General features: G+C 37.2%; 1 protein-coding gene across 1 annotated transcript in view; it reads left to right on the top strand.

Moving 5' to 3' along the window:
- The window catches only part of LOC131077013 (protein LONG AFTER FAR-RED 3), a 219276-nt gene that overhangs the window by 157220 nt on the left and 41166 nt on the right, over positions 1-20890 (top strand). The gene's annotated exons all lie outside the window — the stretch shown is intronic.

Genomic DNA, 20890 nt, shown 5'->3' with positions numbered 1-20890 from the left:
CTGTATTTTATGATCGATGAGAATTGCAGCCCAGACTTTTAAGGATATACTCAACCCTTTCTAAATTTTCTGATGCTAAAGGAGGACATCCCTAATTGGGCTCATTTTTCAATATCCATTTTGTATCATGTGCCCATTTAAATTTTACATAGAGAAAGCTTATAATATAAAATGGAACAACATTTTTATAGAACAAAGGTTGTGGAAAAACATATTTATTTTTGCTGATTTAAATATCTAATTTGGATTTTGCATTTCTAAGTGACATGTTCAAATCACCCTTAAAAATGAGAAAAAAACTGGGGCCAATCAGTCTTCCTGATAGTGATAAACTTTGAACATAAATTCAGTAATTTATTTTCTGAAATTGTTGAATGCAAAAAGCTTGGAGTAGTTTTTTCTGCAGTTGCTTTAAAAATGAAAATACAAAACATTGTATATTACCTTACAACGTCTATGTTTATATGATATCAAGCTAAAACTAGACATGTGCTAAGGATTAAGCATAGGAATTTGAAGACTCTTCTCCAATCAAACAGATTATAGTTGTTGCAGTTTTTGTTCCTTTTTTGTTGTTGGTACTACTGGGTTTCATTAGTTTTTTTTTTATTCCTTGGCATTTTTTTAATATTTCATGTAAGTATGAAAATGTTGGAAATGACTATTATTGTTTAATGTCCCTTTTTGCGTAGTCATTCTAGGGGAACTTATTGGTCTGTTTAATTCCCTTAGGCTATAGTTGGAATAAGGGAATTCATTAATTTCATTACTTAATATTATCCGTCAAAATGTTGTTATAAGGGTAATATCATATAATTAATTTAGTAAGCATATAAATTGACTCTAATGGTTATTTAAGTAAGATTTTAATAGTCACTTTATAATTTAACCTTGAGCTTATAAAGTGCATGAAATTGAAAAGTGTTCTAGAAGCTACCCCGAGTGGTTATAAAGGAGCAGTTTGGGACTCATTGGGGGCATGCTTGGTTATTTTGTCATATTGATTTGGAAAGATGCTTGGAGCTTGTAACCCTAGGATGAAAACCTTAAGGGATTGTTGGTTTCGGTAGTGAGACTATCTGCCCTAGCCAGTGTTGGAGATATTATTCAAGTATTACATAGTGCATTTACAACTTAGTTATCTCCAATTTGTGTAGTCTATTTCAGAGACAAATTTGCATGTAGTTTTTTATTATATTGCAAAATAATTTGTTTATGGACGCCTTGCCTAGAGCTATCTATTTGGAGATTGAAGCAATATAATTTCTGAGCATTTTTGGCAAGGTCCCTATTATTCTTGTGTGGGCCCTTCTTATTGGATGTGGGATTCTCCTATCTTGGCATGGTCTTTCAGCTACATGGTGTAAATAAGGATGAAGTTCGGCCCTTGTTACTCTTAGTGGACAACACTAGGAATATATTGTTAGTTGTCATGGCCTTGTCTCTCCTTTGTTGTAGTCAAGATTGGTACAAGAATCTTTGTGCATTATGTACAAGTAGATATTTGCTAATAAATGTCAGTCCTTTCATATTATTGTTCTTTATTGCAAATGATATGGAAGGAATTATTTGACTTCAGTTTGTTTCAATTATTATTGTCAAAAACCGATCTACTTTCATATACCCATTCACTTGCAAATTGAAACCATTTATAACAAGTGGCAAACTGATTGAAAATTTAAAGAGGAAATGATGAAAATTTGGTTGAAATTTCAGTAGGGATTCTTATAGGTTAGGATTGATCATAACAACTTGAAGTACTTTTTGGAGTAGAAGAATCTTGCAAGGTGACTGAAATGGATTTGCAAGATAGAGGCCTATGATTTTGAGATAGAGTATGTTAAGGAAATAGAGAACATTGTTGTTGATGCCCTCTCCAAGAAGCCCATTGCTTATTCTTTAGCAGAGATTGCAGCTGATTGGAAGGTTCACCTTTGGCCGAGTACTCCAAAAACACGTTTGCATGCGAAGTGATGGATGGGAAGATTTAGGATGACAGGTATAAGGTGGTAGATGATGTCATTTATTAAAAGGACACGATCTATTTGGTTCTTGAGTCTAAGCTTAAGGAGAAGATTCTGAGAGCCACCCATGATATACCTTTGGAAGGACATCTTGGACAACTCAAAACTTACATGCTTGTCATGGAGAAGTTCTTTTGAAAGGGCATTAAAGATGATGTATTGAGTCATATCATGGAATGTTATAACACTCTTTTTGTGTTGGTCTGCTACAACGTTGCCTATTCCAGTGTAGAAGTGGGAAAGTATATCCCCGGATTTTATCATTGGTCTGTTGAGGTTGTAGTGCACAGATTGGATCTTCGTGGTAGTTGATTGGTTGACCAAGTTTGCTCATTTCTTTGTCATCTCAACAAAGTATAAGGTACCATAGGTTGCATAATTGTTTTTCATAGAAGTGTTCAGGTTCCATGGGTTGCCGAGAAACATTGTCAGTGAAAGCGATGGCAGATTTATAGTGCGTTTTGGCAGGAGCTATTTGGGTTAGTTGGCACAAAATTGACTCCCTAGCACAAGTTATCACCCTTAGACAGATGGTTAGACAAAGATTGTGAATAATGGGGTTGAGGGATATTTGCGTAACTATGTTGTGGGTCAACAAAAAGATTGGATTAGGTTGTTATATTTAGGAGAGAATTACTTGTAACACCACCTTTCATATGTCAATAGGAGTGACTCCATTCAAAGCTATGTATGGTTATGATGCTCCATCATTTTTGCATTTGGCTTTTGGTGATAATAGGGCTCCTAAAGCCAAGGATTAGATTTAGGCTAGTTGTGACATCTTTAAGTCCCTTAAAGATAATTTATAGAGTGCTCAAAACGAGTAGAAGATTTTGTAGGCAGCCACAGGGTTGAGCATAACTTTTGAGGTAGGGGACTTGGAGATAGTCTTTGCTGAAGAAAAGTGGTGCAAAGAAATTTAAACCACATTTCTATTGCCTTTACAGGGTAGTTAGAAGAGTGGGGGAAGTGGCCTATGAGCTCAACCTATTGAAGAATAGTAAGATCCACAGTGTATTTCGTGTATTCTGCCTCAAGAAGGCACTGGACAGAAGATCGCTACTTTAGTAGAGCTACCACCTTTGGATGAGGAAGGTAGATTGGTTTTGGTACTTGAGGAGATTTTGGATGTCAGAGAAAGGAAATTGAGTAGTAGTGTGATTAAGGAGTATCTTATTAGATGGAGAGACTCTCTCGCAAAGGATGCCACTTGGGAGGGAGAGTAGATTCTACAACATCCTAAATTGCAATTACTTGAGGGAGGACTATAATGACTCTTTTCATGTAGTCATTCCAGGAGGAGTCATTAGCCTATTGAATTCTCGTAGGCTATAGTCGGAATAAGGGAATTCATTAATTTAATTATTTAACATTATTCATCAAAAGTTTATTAAAAGGGTAATATTATTTAATTGATATAATAAGTGAATGAAGTGACTTTAATGGTTATTTGAGATTATAGTAGTTACTTTATTATTTTCCTAAGCTTAAGTGCAAGAAATAGAAAAGTGTTCTTGAAGTTGCCTTGGGTGGTTATAAAGGAGTAGTATGGGACTCATTTGGGGGCATTCTTAGTTGTTTTCTCATATTGATTTGGAGAGTGTCTTGGAGCTTGTAACCCTAGGATGAAAACCCTAAGGGATTGTTGGTTTTGGTAGCAAGACTATTTGTCCTAGCCAGTGTTGGAGATATCATTTAGGTATTTCACAATGCATTCACAATTGAGTTATGCAATTTGTGCGGTCTCTTTTAGAGACAAATTTGCAAGGGTTTCCGGTTATAGTGCAAAATACTTTGGTTATGGATGCCTTGGTTGGAGCTATCTATTTGGAGATTGAAGAAAATATATAATTGTGAGCATTTTTGGCGAGGAAGTTTGGATGTCTTTATCGCTTCAAGACCTTGACTTGGTGTGGGTAAACTTGTTTGGTGTGGCCCCTATTATTCTTGTGTGAGCCCTTCTTATTGGATATGGGATTCTCTAATCTTGGTGTGGGTTTTTAGCTACATGGTGTGAACCCCCATGCCTTGGTGTACACTTCTTGATGTAGGTTGATGAATTGCATGGTATCTTATAGCTAGACATCAATTAATGAAGTTCAATATTTTTTGTAGATGTTGATTCGATGCAAAGGAAATAGCATATTGAGTGGTTTGCTTGGACGACTTGCTAGCTGGAGAGAAAGGAACCGATTTCAGCTATATGTTCAAGTTTGTGCTGATAATAAAATTATTCTCATGTTGTTTGTGAAGGTTTAATCCACAAATTTTGTCTGTCATTCCTATTTTCTAATCATTTTAGTCTTCTAAAGAGTGAACGTATGATTGTTGGGTGATTTTGAATGCCAAGCAATAGCTTTCAATGCTATCAATGTGAAGTTGATCAAATATATCTATAAAGGTCATATCAATATTATTATATTTCTGCAGCAATTTTATGAGGTCAGGTCTGATTTACTTCTATTTGAAATATTATGTTTTTTAGGCATTTTGGTGATAATACTGTTACTAATTCATCTTATCCTATCATGCAACTTCATATTCAATGATGAAATCTTAAAAATTACAATGAACATGATATGCACAAACCTAAACTGCAAAACAATAGTTTAAGAGGGTGTTGATATATTTGGAACACAATTGCATTTAGTGAAACACAATTGCAATATTTAATAGGGGTCTTTACATATTGGGACAGTGTCATGTCCCCCTTTTAAAAAATAGGAACTTACTAAAAATAGTAAAGGAACTTACTAAAAATAGTAAGTCCCCACTGTCCAGAAATGTTAAGTCAATGCCATATAATAGTTTGGGAAAATAAGGTTAATCTAATAGTTTATTTGTTTTGATGCAAATCCATTTTCATCAAACAAATAATTTTTAAAGTAATTTCCTCTTATAGTGCGTATTGGGTTTTGAAAGGTTTCCTTGGCTACTTTGGGCATCATTGGCATGTAGTGGCATTATGAAGCTGCAATAAAACAATGTTCCACGGGGACGCGTCTCCCCCCGTCGTTGAAACCCGTCCCCCAAACTTAGGCCCTTTGTCCCCCCGTCCCCCCATTTGCCTGCCCCCAATGGCTGTGGAACACTGCAATAAAATGATTATTTCCATTACTTGTAAGTTGCCTCCATTTTGAGTAGTGAGATTTGGGTGCCAGATTTGAGTTTTGAAAATGGATTCATATATGCATGGATTTGTCTCCATTTTGGATCATTCATGTTGTAGATTTTGCTAAGCTTTGGCTTGTTTCTTCAGTGGCTAATAAACATTTAGTATACGTTGGATGAAGTTTTAATTCTATATCTATGAAGTTCTGTGAATATCTTTGTTTACCCGATTGGCAAATTGTTAAATTTAATTGCGTAGTTCCTTATAGTTTTCAAATCTGATTATTCAAGGGTTTTGGAAAGAGAAATTAATTCATTTAATGGATTTCCTTTGCTTCAAATTGATTAAATTATTAAATTAATGTAATCCATGACACTATAGTTGTTGGAAGGTTGGTGCCTTTGTCCCCTTGATTGTTCAACGTTGCCCTCAGGGATTCGCTTTCTGGCTTAACCGCCTCCTGTGGTTGTTTATCTCCGGTGTTCGTATCAAGCATTAATAGGTTAATCTTTTGGTACAACGACAAACCTTGGGCCAACAAGTGGTATCAGAGCTTAGGTCACAAGTTCAAATCCCTCAGTCGTGCTAGGGTGGGGGGGATTGTTGGAAGGTTGGTGCCTTTGTCCCCTTGGTTTTTCAGTGTCGCCCTTGGGGAGTCACTATATGGCTTAACCACCTCGCTTGGTTTGTTTATCTCTGGTATTTGTATCAGGTGTTAACAGGTCAATCTTTTCGCACAGTGACAAACCTTGGGCCAAAAATAGTGGTATCAAAGTAAAGATCTTGCCAGCTTGCAGGGTTCTCAATTGCAAATCATGGGGAGATTCTATAAATCCTTTTTGAGTTTGGGAAATAACGTTTTAGTCTTCGAAATATCAAAATGGTTCAATGGGTATGTTATGAAATGTATCATTTCAAAGGTAGCTCTCACTCTTTATGAATATGCAGATCTCACCAGAAAAGATTAAGGGATGCTTTTTAGAATTTTTAAAGAGTACCTTCTAGAGGGAAAATTCGAGGTATCATTTACTGATTAATTCATGAGAGGAAGAAAGGAAGGATTGAAGATGGAAAAGGTTGCAAATACCAAAAATCAAGAACAAATGGAAGTTAACATTTCTCAACTTTGAGACAAACAAGGAGGAAAATTAGAGAGATTGCATCTACCAAATGGAAAGTAAAAATATCTTGGTTGAAGATATTAATTCAAATTCTAAAAATCATTTATTTTAGTCTAACTTTGATGAGGATAAAGATGAAAAAATCGATTTCCAAGAAAACATGGAATATGGAAATGAACATATTGCCTTTTGAGAAGTTTCAATAGAAGAGCTTGATGATTTTATAAATGAAGACAAAAAATTTTCTTTGGACATCCCTAGGATGGAATCTTGGAGACACACAAATGAAAAAAATTGAGATATCTCAACAATATCTCTCATGGAAAAGAGAGATGAGAATAATAATTATAGCATCAGAGTAGCACAACAATAGCATGATGATGTTGAAGATGATGTTTTCTCTATTGGTAATTCAAGGTATGTTGAAGATCCACAAATTTGAAATTTCAGATTTATTGCCTCTTCCTATTCCTTTAGAAAAAAATGGTTATCAAGGAGAGCAGCTAAAATGGGTCATAGAATAAGGTAGACAAAGTGCAAAAGTCAATTTGTTGATGTGTTTTTTATGACACTATGCAACACAGAATAAAATACTAAAGTATTCTATCCTCTCTTGAACAAAGACCTCTCAGATGCTAAACTATGTGATCAAACGAGACGACTCCAAGGTTCCAATAGTTAGGTCTTGACTTTATATTGTGGATATATTCAATGTATTGATGTGATATTGCTGGAATCACAAGGGGGACTTACATTGAACATGAATGTTGCTGGAACATGAAGACTTAAGTTGGAAAACAAATAGCAAAAGGAATTAAGGGTTGAGAAAACTAATCTAATTCTAAGATCAATGATAACAATGGATGATGTCTGGATGGACACATTCATTAAACTAAGCTTTGCTTTGCCATGCTAGAAACAACTTCACAAAACTAGTGCAATCTTGTAAGGATGATAAACATCTTTGAACTCCTTGAACTCTCTTGTATCTTGATGATGAATCGCGGAGTGTGATTCGAAACGTTGATGGTTAAAAATTTAGAACACAATCAAATCTAGAAACTACATACATAATGATAAAGATTTTCATGTCATGAACATCCATTCAAATACCCAAATATGGCGTAACTTGAACATATATCCACAATTGATTTTAGTATAATAACAAGGTTCAGGCTAACTTTGCATTGTAGCTTACAATTAGTAAACTACAAAAAGTATGAACCAAGGAATTATCAACATCCAAACACTTATCCATCATAATCAATAAACTTCAACTAAAACTTGAGAAGTAACAAGAAACCGTGCAACATGTAAAAATAACAACACATTCCATCATATCTTCAATGAAAAATATGTTTATTCACAAGTCTTGGCAACAATTTCAAGCTTCCTCCTATTCTAACTGCTAATGATCTACTAACTATTATGTTTATTCACATGTCTTGGCAACAATTTCAAGTTTCCACCTATTCTAACTGCTAATGATCTACTAACTATACTTTTCTACTCCCTATTAACCTTTTACAATGAGAGAGTTGAGCCTTATATAGAGCTCTCTTTACAATTCAAAGGCTCAGATTGATTCACAATCAACGACGAAGATTACATAATGAAAACCCTAATTAGGGTTTGCTTTAACAAACTCTTTTCTTAACCAATGAGATTATTACAGTGAATTGGACACATGTCCATTTTGATTTCTAACCAATGAGGAAATAGGTTAGTTACATTAAACAATATTTAATTTAGCGCCATGTGTCACTTGCTAGTTCTTTGGCTGAATCAGGTTTAGTGCATCTAGACGTGCTGACTTGGAAGAATGTGAATGATTGGATGATGATTGGATTCCACCTCATCATTCCTCATGTAGATCATTGAGGCATATCTATTGATACTCAACATTACTCAGCCTTTTTACTAATTGTGATGGTAATTGGTACATATTTTCGAATTGCATCTTTTTAATCAAGCCTTCTAACTTTGATTCACTCTTCAAAAACTATCTCCATTCATTCATTACGTCCATTTTCATCTCCATACTTGGGAATTTTTCTTCAGGGTGTTTGATGTAGACTTTGTGATGCCCCTGCTTGATCTTGATCTTGATCTTCCTTTCTCCTATTCTTGATTATCATGTGCAAGTTTATGCTCTTGCCTGGGAATCTTCCTTGAGACGTAGTTATCCTCGACGATCTTCACTAAGATCACTTCTTTATTGTACTAGCAATAATTGTTGGAGTTCCGAAGGAAGTTCAAGATTGTGACAATTTCTTCCATGTGTAATCTTAGTTCTTGATCTCATTTTGCATTGTTGAAACTTGATTACTGCACTTGTGTTGTGAATTTTTTTCCTTGTTCATACCGCCAAGATATTGTAAAGTTCCTTGTGATGCTGACTTGCTTGAGTTGAAAATTCTTTGTCTTGGTGAAGTCCTCTTTTGCACTTGGTTCCTCATCTTGTGTATTTCTTGATTATTGTGGTTCACCTCATATCTACTTGCTATCAGTCCATCTTCTCTTGAATTTGAACCTTGATTACTCATAGCATTGTTTGAGTTTCTCTATATAGTGAAGTCGTTCACTACACACTCCATAGACCACATTTCTTGCATCCAATCTGAAAAGACAAAGAAAACATTTAAATCTTGATTATGAATGAAACCTTAAGTAAGGAAAATGCAAAATAATTCAGAAAACTCGCTTCATGAAACGCTTCAAAAATCTGGAAATTGTCCTCCACATCAAAATTTGAAGGAAAACCGATTTAATTCTGTTAATTTGACCTCAAATCTGATTGCCAAAACCTGAAAGGATGTCTTGAAAATCCTTATTTACAGGCGATGAGGACTTTGATCCATGATCAGCCCTTTCCCTCTCTTTTTTCCTGCTATGTAGAAATGCAAAAATCCTTTTGGAATTCGCTGGCCTGCTGACTGATTTAGTTCGCTCTGCCTTGGTTCTTTGAAATTTGAGCGATTGAAATTGTTCGGTTGGGTTTCCTTTATATGCATGTGAATCACTTCATGCCTTTTCAAATTACAACTCTTCATCATTCCCCTGGACACGCCTAATCTGGCTCCAAAACCGTGCTATTGTACAACCAATAACTTTTGTGTTATGTGGACACAAAAACTGCAGAATAGGCACATAATGGCTGTGGGGCTCAGCAGAAGTTCTGCGGCTGCTGTCCCCCACTATAGTATAACATGAAAGTTATCGGTGTATGGCAGAGCGTTTTTGGAGCCAGAATAGCTACAGCCCATTCCCCTCCAACCGACTTGAATGTGAAACATCAAAATGTTCAAATTCATTTTGTTTAATTTTGTTTTGAATCTTGAAACATCACAAGTGGAGAATCACACCCTATAAAGACTAAACTATCCCAACTTTTCATGCTTAGGTCCGCACCCCCCTTAGGTAATTCAGATTTCATTGGAACAATTTGTTTTAATTTGCATTTCCTTGGTGGGAATTCAACCTTGATAGGGACTGAATTGTCTTCATGAAATTCACTTGCACTTTGATTTTCATCACCACATTAGAGTGGAAACTCGATCCTCATAGGGACAAGTTAGTCCTTATTAAAATTCTCATTACCTTCGCACATTTAGTCATCAAGCGGAAATTCGATTGTGCTAGGGACAATTCAGTCCCTATGAAATTTCACCTTTCCTGAACATATTTGTTCCTTCAAGTGGAAAATCGATCATGATTGGGATAACATCAATCCTTATGAAATTTCGCATTACCTTTGCATGTTTTACCTTCAAGTGGAAAATCGACCTTGATAAGAACAATTCAGTCCCTATTAAATTTCACCTTACCTTTGCAAGTTTGTTTCCTCATGGGGAATTCAATATGTATAGAGACTAGTCCTTGTAAAATTCTTATTCAATCCTTGCAAGCCATCGTCCTTGGTGGAGATTCGACCTCCATAGGGACAAATCAGTCCCTACTTTTTGCTCAATTGTAGCTAGGTATTATGTCAAGTGGAGATTCGGCCTCCATAGGAACAAAATAAGTCCCTACTTGTGTCCTAACATTTGTCCTTACTTTTGATGTAACACCCCATAGGTAAATTGATTTTTAGGCTTCAAGTGGAAAATCAAACCTCATTGGGACTTTTTGTTCCCGAGTTTTGTCCCAACTTTTAATGCAACACACCATAGGTAAGTTGATTTTTGAGGAGAGGGTGGAAAATCGATCCTCATAGGGACAAAATGATCCCTATTTTTTCTTTTAAACTTGTTTGAAATTCCTTTCTTTGTCAACTTGGAGTGGAAATTCGATTTCCATATGGACTTAATTGATATTTGATTCAATTGCTTGATGGAGATTCGATTTCCATAGGGACTAATTGATCCTTATGAATTTTCCTTGTCCAAATTTGTTCAAATTCACATTGCTTGTTCATCTCCAAGGTGGAACATCGATTTCTATAGGAACTTAATGAATTTTCAACATCAATTTCTTCAATTCAAACCCTCATGAGTGGAAAATCGATTTCCATAGGGACTTTTCATCTGTCATCACAAAATCAACATTAACTTGCAACAATTTCATCATTTTCCCTCAAATTCAAAGGAAGAGTGAAAATTTGATTTCCATGAGGACCAAATCAAATGGATTTAGACAACCTAGTTCTCTGAACAACTCCCTTGCAATTTGACAACTTTTCACATTTTTTGACAACATTTCTTGCTTCATGACAACACCTTTGACAATATTAGCTAATTGACAACTTTGATGTTGATACGGAACCCTCTCATAGGAAAAGGTCAAAACTAGGAAATTATTGCTAAGCAAAGGCAATCTAAGCAAAACATGTACCTTAAAAGTGAAAAAGTGAGGGTCCCCATTTGCAATAGGGCGATGTGTGAAAAGTTGAAAACATCACAACACATTCCTTGTTTCAAGTTTCAAAGAATTCTTATGTGTAGGATATAGGTGTTGTTTTGAAGATCAAGTAGAAAGAGGTATCATTGATAGTATTGAAATTAATAGCCATTGCAATAGGTATCACATGGAATCCTTAATGCATACTAACTAACCACTTTGTGAAGGATCAATGTGCACCTCTCATAGAACATTCATGGGATTGTGGTTTCACTATTAAAGATAAATGTTTTTGTGATAGACCAAAAGAGGTGATTGATTTGAGTTGCTTGAAACAATGACTTGGTAAGAAAAGTTGTAATCATTTTAATATTCATGAGATCTTTTTTATTTTATTTTATTTTATTTTATTTGGGTAAGTGCTATCTTTATGGGGATAGCTCCGTATATTGCTCAAAAAAGTTGTACATGAGTATCCAAACTGACTCCAATACTAGTTGACAAAACTTCTAATACCAACTGAAATAACTGCCTATTACCTATACAACCTTGACACAAGCATTAGATCTCAAAATCCGACATATACAAGACCATATCTAAACAAACTCCTTACACATTCCTCAGATAGTGCAGCACTTGCGAAATCAGTTCGCCTAGGTTGAACAGGGTGTCAGAAGAAGCCTTTGTCAGCCACCAGTCTTCATTCTCCTTCGACTATCTAAACGCAGTTAAATCTTCATTCGTAACCCCATCTCTGAAGGTAGACCAGGGCGTCATGACAAATACCTTCTTCCGTTGCTTCTTCTCCCTCCGCTCCATATCCTCTCTCTCCTCTTCACTGTCCGCCATATTCTGAACATCGCCGACCTCCTCAACATCTGACAGATCTTCATCTTCATCTGTCTCTTCTTCTGAATCAGAAGACAAATAGTTGTCAGGATTAAAATAGACTTTCAGAATACTCTCCTTCACTCCGTTCTGCATCTCACACAGCGTAGCCGCCACCGCATTCCCATAGGCTTCATTAATAAAGTCACCCACAATCTCGATACACCTCTCCTTGGATTCCAGAATGTCCACAATCGGTGCTAGTACAGCCTCATAGATGAAGCCGTTGTACCAGTGCCTATTCAGATTCAAAGAAATATCCACCATTTCCAGAATAGCCTCATAAATATCATCCTCTGCATTGAAAAGTGTTATGCACTAGTGTTCAATAGACTTCGCACAATTTCTGCATGCTATCACTATAAAAGGAGCCATCCTAATCATACATCAGATATAATTTTCCCTAAACAGTCTCTCTCTTCATATAGAGATCCGTTGCTTCTAGAAACAAGGAACATACAGGGCAACCACAATCTAGGAAATCTATTTTAGATCGTTTGAATCTGCTAATTCTGCTCCGGCGCCTATGCAGAGATGTCATGTCCACCAGTAAATAACCGTCAAACTCTCCTAAAACTACTCTCATCTTCCCATGACTAGGACACTTCGTCAGTGGTAGTCGCAAAGTACTGATACCTTGTTTGCAGTGCATGATTGAGAATTGCCATAATGAAAGCTACTCCTAAAACTAGGGAGCGAGGCAAGGACACTTCATATATCTAGAAAGAATTAACCTTATCCTATGCCTTGTCGGGGAAGGTTCGTGGCGTCTTTCCAGATGACTTCCATTACATCTTGAGGTGCATCAACTGTCCAGAACAGGTAGTACTGGTTTTCTCCTACAACTCCCAGATTAGCCAAATAGTCAGCCACTTTATTACCTTCTCTATATGTGTGAATAATTTCGAAAACCCTAATCCGATCCAACAGAACATTAATGTGAAGCAACCATTTATTTAATCTCCAATTGTGAAACCTAGAATGTGTCACCCTATTGACAATGATTTGGGAATCTCCTTCGATGATAACCTTGGAGATGTTCCCTGCAACACACATATTCAATCCTGCTTCTAATGCTCTGATTTCTGCTTCATTGTTAGAGGACTCCCCTAGATTGCCGGACACTCCACAAATCAGATCTCCATCCTCTTTTCTTAGAACAACTCTGAAGCCCACCCTACCTGGATTGCGTTTGCTAGCACCATCAAAATTAAGCTTCACCCAATCCTTTGGGGGTGCACTTCATTTGATCAAAGTCCTGTCCACCTGTTTCTTAGAAGGTACGCCTACTCCTCTTTCTTTCAGAGGCTAATTAGACTCCATACATCTATCCCAATTGATATATCTGAACTTCTTGCTCCATAACCATTTGCCATTGACCACTTCCTCTATGGCACTCTTAATATTTGACACAAGCTGCACTGTAGAGATCTCTATATCCTTAAAAATTCTCCTATTTCTCTCCTTCCAAATATGCCATACTACTAAGGTTGGACTTGCCAACCAAAGATCCCCCCATTTCGATTTATCCATCCGAGGCCAAGATAATAAAAAGGATTTCAACCCTTGCTCAGATTCAGCATGCCAAACAGCCACTCCCAACACCTGCAAGCAAAGGGACAATTATATAACAAATGATTCATAGTCTCCTCAACTTTACATAATACACATTTGCTAGGCCCAAGAATGCCTATAGTCTTCAGTCTACTCCCAGTGGGTACCCTATCATGAAGGGCAATCCTCAAAAAGGCGCCAGATTTAGGAAGAATTCTATTACTCCAACATAACTTATGAGGCCAAATGGAGTCCCTCATTCTTTGTCTTTGTATATCATACCCTAGTTTAACACTATATTCCCCAGATTTTGCAGCGCACCAAAATAGAGTATCTTCTTCCTCTGGTACCATTATTGTCCTACTCCTTAAAATATCAGCTAGTTTGGAGCATAATTCCTTACTCCCAATCTCTATTAGCTTCCACTTAACCTTATCACCTCTTGCACCTCCTCCAAAATACCGATCCACTCTATCACCTATTTTATTTGCCACTTCATTCACCCACTCCTGATCCTCAAACAATTCCCTAATAGGTATCTCACCGTCCCACGAATCATCCCAAAATTTTGCCTTCCGCCCATTCCTGACTTGCCATGATAGATGATTGGTAATAATGAATCTACTTTCCCATAAGAAATTCCACACAGCCGAACCCTTGGCTGCGTTGGCTACAGTAAAAATTCTCTCCGAGTCCTCCGAATCCAAATATTTGTTCCTCAACACTCTGCACCAAAGTTTATCAAGGTATTTGTACATCTTCCATGCTAGCTTTGCACCTAATGCCAGATTCTGAAGATCCATCTTCCTTAAGCTAGCCCCTCCATCCTCTTTAGTCAGGCATGCTATCTCCCAGTTAATCAGTGGGATTTTCTTAGTCTCCTTTGACCCTTCCCAAATGAATTTCTTTAGCAATCCATCTAGCTTCTTGCGAGCCACCTGAGGCAATCTAAAACATGACATGCTATAAATGGGAATAGCCGATAAAACTGATCTAGTCATAGTTAGCCTCCTTGCTTGAGATAGCCATCTTTTTTTCCATTGCTCTGATTTGCCTTTGCACTTGTTGAGCAAATCCTCCCAAATTTGGCTTTGTCTACTCCCGAAGTTGATTTTGATTCCCAGGTATTTAAGAGGAAAGCGACCAACTTGATATTCTAATAGGTGGACATTTTATTCTGGGATTGTTTACTGGTGTTTAAAAATAACACCCGAGACTTCTCCTTATTCATGATTTGTCTGGACAACTTTGTATACTCCTCCATTGCCGTCTTGATAATAGAGGCCTCCTGTAAAGTGGCTTCACCGAATAGCAGTGTATCATCTGCGAATTGAGAATGAGTAATGGGCTCCACCAGGGGGTGAAGAAAGATCCCTTTCCACCTACCAGATCTATATAAGCTTTTGATTTTGCTACCTACCACTTCCGCCATCAAAACAAACAGGGATGGTGACATGGGGTCACCTTGTCTCTATCCGTTAGTAGCATTAAAGAAGCCATAGACAGATCCATTCACTAAAATAGAGAAACTAACAAAAGAGATACAAAAACTGATACATTCTATCCACTGGTTATCAAAACCCATATGCACTAGGACTTGTAACAAAAAATTCCAAACAACCTTATCATATGCTTTCGCTACATCAAGCTTGATTGCCATACGTTTAATTTTTTCTTTGACCATAGAATGCAACACTTCTGAGACCAATATGATACTATCCGCAATCTCCCTACATGGAGTAAAGGCATTTTGATTATCTGCCACAATTTTAGGCAGAATCCTTTTGAGCCTCGAAGTCATTGCTTTGGAGGTGATCTTATATATCGTGTCACATAGAGAGATGGGTCGAAAATCCATCATCGATTCATAGTCTTGCTTCTTGGGAATGAGAACAATCATGGTATGATTCAATTCCTTAACAAATCTCTTATTCTTTCTAAAATCTTCCACAATTGCCCAAATATCTTTGCCCATGAATTCCCAACAAGCTTGGAATACTTTGGCCGTATATCCATCAGGGCTAGGAGCTTTGGATGGATGTAAAGAAAATGTCGCCGCTTTCACCTCCTCCAAGGAAAATGGAGCCGTAAGCATCTTATTATCTTCAGGGGATACCCGTTTCTCCATATTCTCAGAGATATATGAAATCTAATCTGTCCCCAGGGTACCATCATTGCCCAGAACCTTCATCAAGTGGTCCAGGGCAGCCTCTTCTATATCTTTCCCGGAAGAACACCAACTTCCTTTCTCATTTTTGATGGAGGTAATATTATTGAAAGTTCTTCTAGCCTTGGCAGAGGAATGAAATTTTTTTGTATTAGAATCACCTTCCGCAATCCACAATTCTTTGGATTTGTCTCTCCAATATAGTTCTTCTCTCTTCAAAATTTCCAAATATTCTGTTTTCATTCTGCTTTCTAGCACATTTTCCTCATCTGTCATGCCGGCTAACATCACCCGTTCATTGATGCTTTCCAATGCTTCTTCTATTCTTAAATTTTCTGTTTCAAAAATTTCAATTTTTTTGCGAAACAAAAACTAGGAGATCCTCCAAACTTGTTCCCTTCATCCCACCACCTTTTAAGATTGCTTTTAAAATTGGGATCTCTCCACCACATGCTTAAAAACCTGAAATAGCTCCTCCAAGTAGTCGTGTCTTGATCTAAATTCAACACAATAGGAAGATGATCTGACCCATCTTGTGGGATAATGGTTGTGGAGATCGTATACTTCCCATTAATCCAACAATCACTAACAAAGAACCTATCCAATCTTTCTAAAATCTTGGCGAAAAAAATACTCCTATTAGTCCAAGTAAACAAACCATTCTTAGGGACCACATCTACCACTTTGATAGAGTTGATGAAATCTCTAAAATCTTCCATCACTTTGGAACTTTTCCTCAGACCACCTAATTTATCATCCAAATGCAAGATAGCATTAAAATCTCCAGCCACAATAATGCTGTCAAGGTTAAGGCTGTTAACTTGATCGAAAATCTCCCCCCAAACTCGCGCCTTCTCCTTTGTTTTTATAGGACCATACACATTAATCAAGGGAAAATCCGCAAATCAATCCATACTAGAAACCCGCACAATCATCCAATAAAAGTTGGAAGCAATTGGAGAGATAGAAATAGATGACGGGTTCCAAAGGATACCAAGCCCCCTTGCTGTACCAGAGGCAGCTTGAAACACACTACTCCATTTAAAGCAGTATTTAGAGAAGTCTTGGGCTTTAACTTCAGATAGCTTGGTCTCTTGAAGCAAAACTATATCAGTTGCCAGCTTGTCAATCGCTCTCTTGACCAAGCGTCTTTTGTCAGGGGCAGCAAGACCCCTGACATTCCAAGAAAAAATCTTCATCTATTCCCAAGGGAGGGGTTCCCTCCCTTGGACATCTTCAAAAAATCCAAAACACTGACAATACCTTTTTTTCCGAGGCCCTGTCCTCCCTGACTTGCCTCTTACTCCTACGACCTTTGAATCCCTTGGATTTCCCTAATAAGACATTTGCAGATTGACTGATGCATCTAGGGTCTACATTATCAAGATCATCTCCTCTAATTTCACCTTCTTTTGAGAATAAATCAAATTCATTCTCATAATCCTGAGATAAAGCCTCCACTTCCAATTCAGAGACCTTACCCATGCCTGCCTTTGGAATGTCCGAAGGTATTGGATCTCTATCCTTGTGCGGACTATGATTATGGACAGAAACCAATGTTAATGCATGATAGCTTCGGTAAGATAAATGGTTGAATGAGAGATAAATGAAGTCTCTCATTCAATCATTTATCCTATCGATAAACTATGATGAAAAACTTCAAGCTATCGTTCCTTCATTTGATGATCATTCTTCATTTGTATATGTTCAATCTACTTATAAAGTTCGATCAATGCTTAACTATCGATAATCATTGATTGCAAATCTCATAGCACAGAATACTAATTGTCGGTTTACATTATAACGTATGCACTCCGATTAATATCGGTTACCATATTAACTGTGATCACCGATTATTATCGAGCTATCCTATGTACTCCGATTAATATTGGTTGATATATTAAATGGTGAACATTGATGGTTATCAGGATTAACTAATACATACTGATTAATATCGGTTGTCTTGCATATAATAGACACGCCAATTAAGTATTGGGTGATTAGTTAAGTATACACCGATTGGTATCGGGTAGTTAGTTAAGTATACACCGATTGGTAAATGCTACAATAAGTCAAAGGGTGCGATCAAGTAATGTCTTGATCGATCATGTCTAAAAGGCATGACCGGTCAGGGCATTGCTTGATCCTCCCTGCTTACATATACATATCAATCGGCATTTGTGAGGACTAATACAGATGCAAAAGCATATGGATTTCAAAGAATCGATGTTGTTCAATTAATCAAGGAGACAAAGCTCCTTTAAATAGAGTTACAAAGACGATGTTTCTAAAAGAAACAATCGTTAACTAGAGGCGAAATTAGAAACAACTTAAATGACCATTAATAACACAAAGAGAAAGATATTATTCTAATACCCTCCCTTAATGGTCATTGTTCTAACTACCAAGAGAAATAACAGAGAAGGTTGCCCCCTTCTTCTCAGAACACGCTGCAACATAAGACAAGAGCCTACCACTAACTCTGCCACTTGAGATGAGTTTGCCACCAACTCTCCTAGAAACTGCAGAACTTCTGGAGATACCCAAAACAACACCAACCGTCCAACTTGATGTTGGAGAACTGTCCCTCCCTGTAACCAGAGACACACCAAGAACAACTATCACGATTTTGAGGAAAAAATCGGCAAACCCTCCAAACTATTGCAGATGAGCAAGATGCTTGAAAATAGACTGCAAATAAGAGACTAGTGCAGATGTTCACACAACTACTCCAGGTGCTACTAAAAACAGACTTCAACAAACTACAATTTTTGAGGAAAAAATCATAAACCCTCCCATTGTTGAAATGTAGCGACTGATCAGTAAAGTAATGTACACTCAGCACGTATCCTCTCCAGGGTCTGGGGCAGGGCTAGGCCCCGGGCAGGGGTTCGGGGGTGGCAGCCCCCGAGAAATTTTTTTTTTGCCGTTTTTCGTTGATGAAAACCGACATTGTAATAAAACCCTAAAAAGGCCGACTTTGTTTGTTGCCCTAAAAACGCATGTTATAAACGGCTGGGATGCTTAAGGCATTGTAAGGTTGATGTACTGTTTTTGCTGGATAATAAAAAAGATTGGACGGCTGTGTATGGTGGATGTAACCCATTCTGGGTGAACCACGTTAAATCTTTGTGTTATCTGTGTCCTGTTTTATTTCTTTATCTTTTGTATTTAAATCTGCATATAATTGTTAGTTCATATTTGCTTCGGATTTGCTTGAAACCCTAACAATTGGTATCAGAGCGAGGTTTTCTGTAAATTGGCAGGACTTTCAGATTTGAGTGGGAGCAATGGAGGATTCCAAATTCAAGGTCGAAAAGTTTAACGGCTAGAATTATCAGTTATGGAAAATGCAGATGGAGGATTACCTGTATCAAAAGGATTTGTGGCGGCCATTGGAAGGAAAGGCAAAGAAACGGACCACAATATCAGATGAAGAGTGGGACATTTTAGATAGAAAGGCACTGGGATCCATTCGATTGTGCCTTGCGTCATCTGTAGCATTCAATATAACAGAAGCAAAAACTACTGTAGATTTGATGGCAACATTGGCTAAGTTGTAGGAGAAACCCTCGGCTTCGAATAAGGTATTTCTTATGAAGCGTTTGTTTAATTTGAAAATGAGTGAGGGAGGATCTGTAGCGGAGCACTTAAATGAATTTAATACAATTACCAGTCAATTGTCTTCGGTAAAAATTACCTTTGCAAAAGAGGTTAGGGCTCTCTTGATTTTATGTTCTTTACTAGAAAGCTGGAATAGCTTGGTTATGGCTGTAAGTAACTCTGTCTCTGATAAAAATACTTTGGTATTTGATGATATTGTTGGTGTTATCCTAAGCGAGGAAATGCAAAGGAAAAGCACAGGTGAGACTTCAACATCATCGGGTAGTGTTTTGAATGTGGAGAACAGAGGAAGATCAAAGGAAAGAGGAAAAGGCCTTGGGAATGAGAAGTCACGAGGGAAGTCAAAGAAATGACACTCTCAATCTAGAGGAAAGAAAGATTGCTGGTACTGCGGAAAGCCTGGTCATCTAAAGAAAGACTGTTGGTCTCGGAAAAACAAAGAAGGAGACAAAAATGAAAATGACAATAAGGAAGCTAATATTGCAAGTAATACTTTACAAGATGCTTTAATCTTATGTTTGGATAATGTTAATGATTCCTGGGTAATAGATTCTGGGGCTTCATTTCATGCTACACCCCATAGAAAATATTTTCTAGATTATGTTCAAGGTGATTTTGGACAGGTATATTTGGGTGATGATGAGCCTTGTCAAATTGTTGGAAAAAGAAAGATAAAGATCAAGTTGCAGAATGGTGATGACTGGTTTCTGCAGGAGGTAAGACATGTTCCTAATTTAAGAAGAAATTTAATTTCTGCAGGGCAACTAGGTAGTGAAGGTTGCATAGTTACCTTCTCAGACAGTATGTGGAAGGTCACTAAAGGATCATTAGTAGTAGCTAAAGGTGCGAAGGTAGGAACATTATATCTGTGTACTGGTAACACTTACTCTACCTTAGTTGCTACAGATAAAGTTACTGCAGGGACAACAACAATAAATGTTGCAAGAACAGATTCAATAATGTGGCACAATAGGCTTGGGCACATGAGTGAGAAAGGGATGAAAATCCTTCACTCCAAAAATCTATTGCCAGGACTAAAGAAGATTGATTTAGAGTTCTATGAAAACTGTGTTTATGGTAAACAGAAAAGAGTCAAATTTCTCAAGGTTGGGAAAGAGAAGAATAGTGAGAAGTTAGAGCTTGTACATTCAGATGTATGGGGACTGGCTCAGGTATCATCTCTTGGTGGCTCTTGTTATTATGTTATTTTTATTGATGACTCAACCAGAAAAACATGGGTATATTTCCTAAAACAAAAATCAGATGTTTTTGAAACTTTTAAGAAATGGAAAGCTTTGGTTGAGAATGAGACAGGAAAAAAGTTGAAGTGTCTCAGATCGGATAATGGAGGTGAGTATTGCAGCAAAACATTTGAAGATTACTATTCCTTAAATGGGATTCGAAAGCAGAAGACAGTTCCAGGAACTCCACAGGAAAATGGTGTGTCAGAGAGAATGAATAGGACTATCATGGAACGTGCGTGGAGCATGAGATTGCATGCTGGATTGCCCTTACATTTTTGGGCAGATGCTGTACATACTGCTGTCTATTTGATAAATAG

This window comes from Cryptomeria japonica, chromosome 10, assembly GCF_030272615.1.
Source record: "Cryptomeria japonica chromosome 10, Sugi_1.0, whole genome shotgun sequence".
Classification (NCBI taxonomy): Eukaryota; Viridiplantae; Streptophyta; class Pinopsida; order Cupressales; family Cupressaceae; genus Cryptomeria; species Cryptomeria japonica.
The sequence above is the reverse complement of the archived record's forward strand: the minus strand, read 5'-3'. Positions and strand labels throughout refer to the sequence as shown.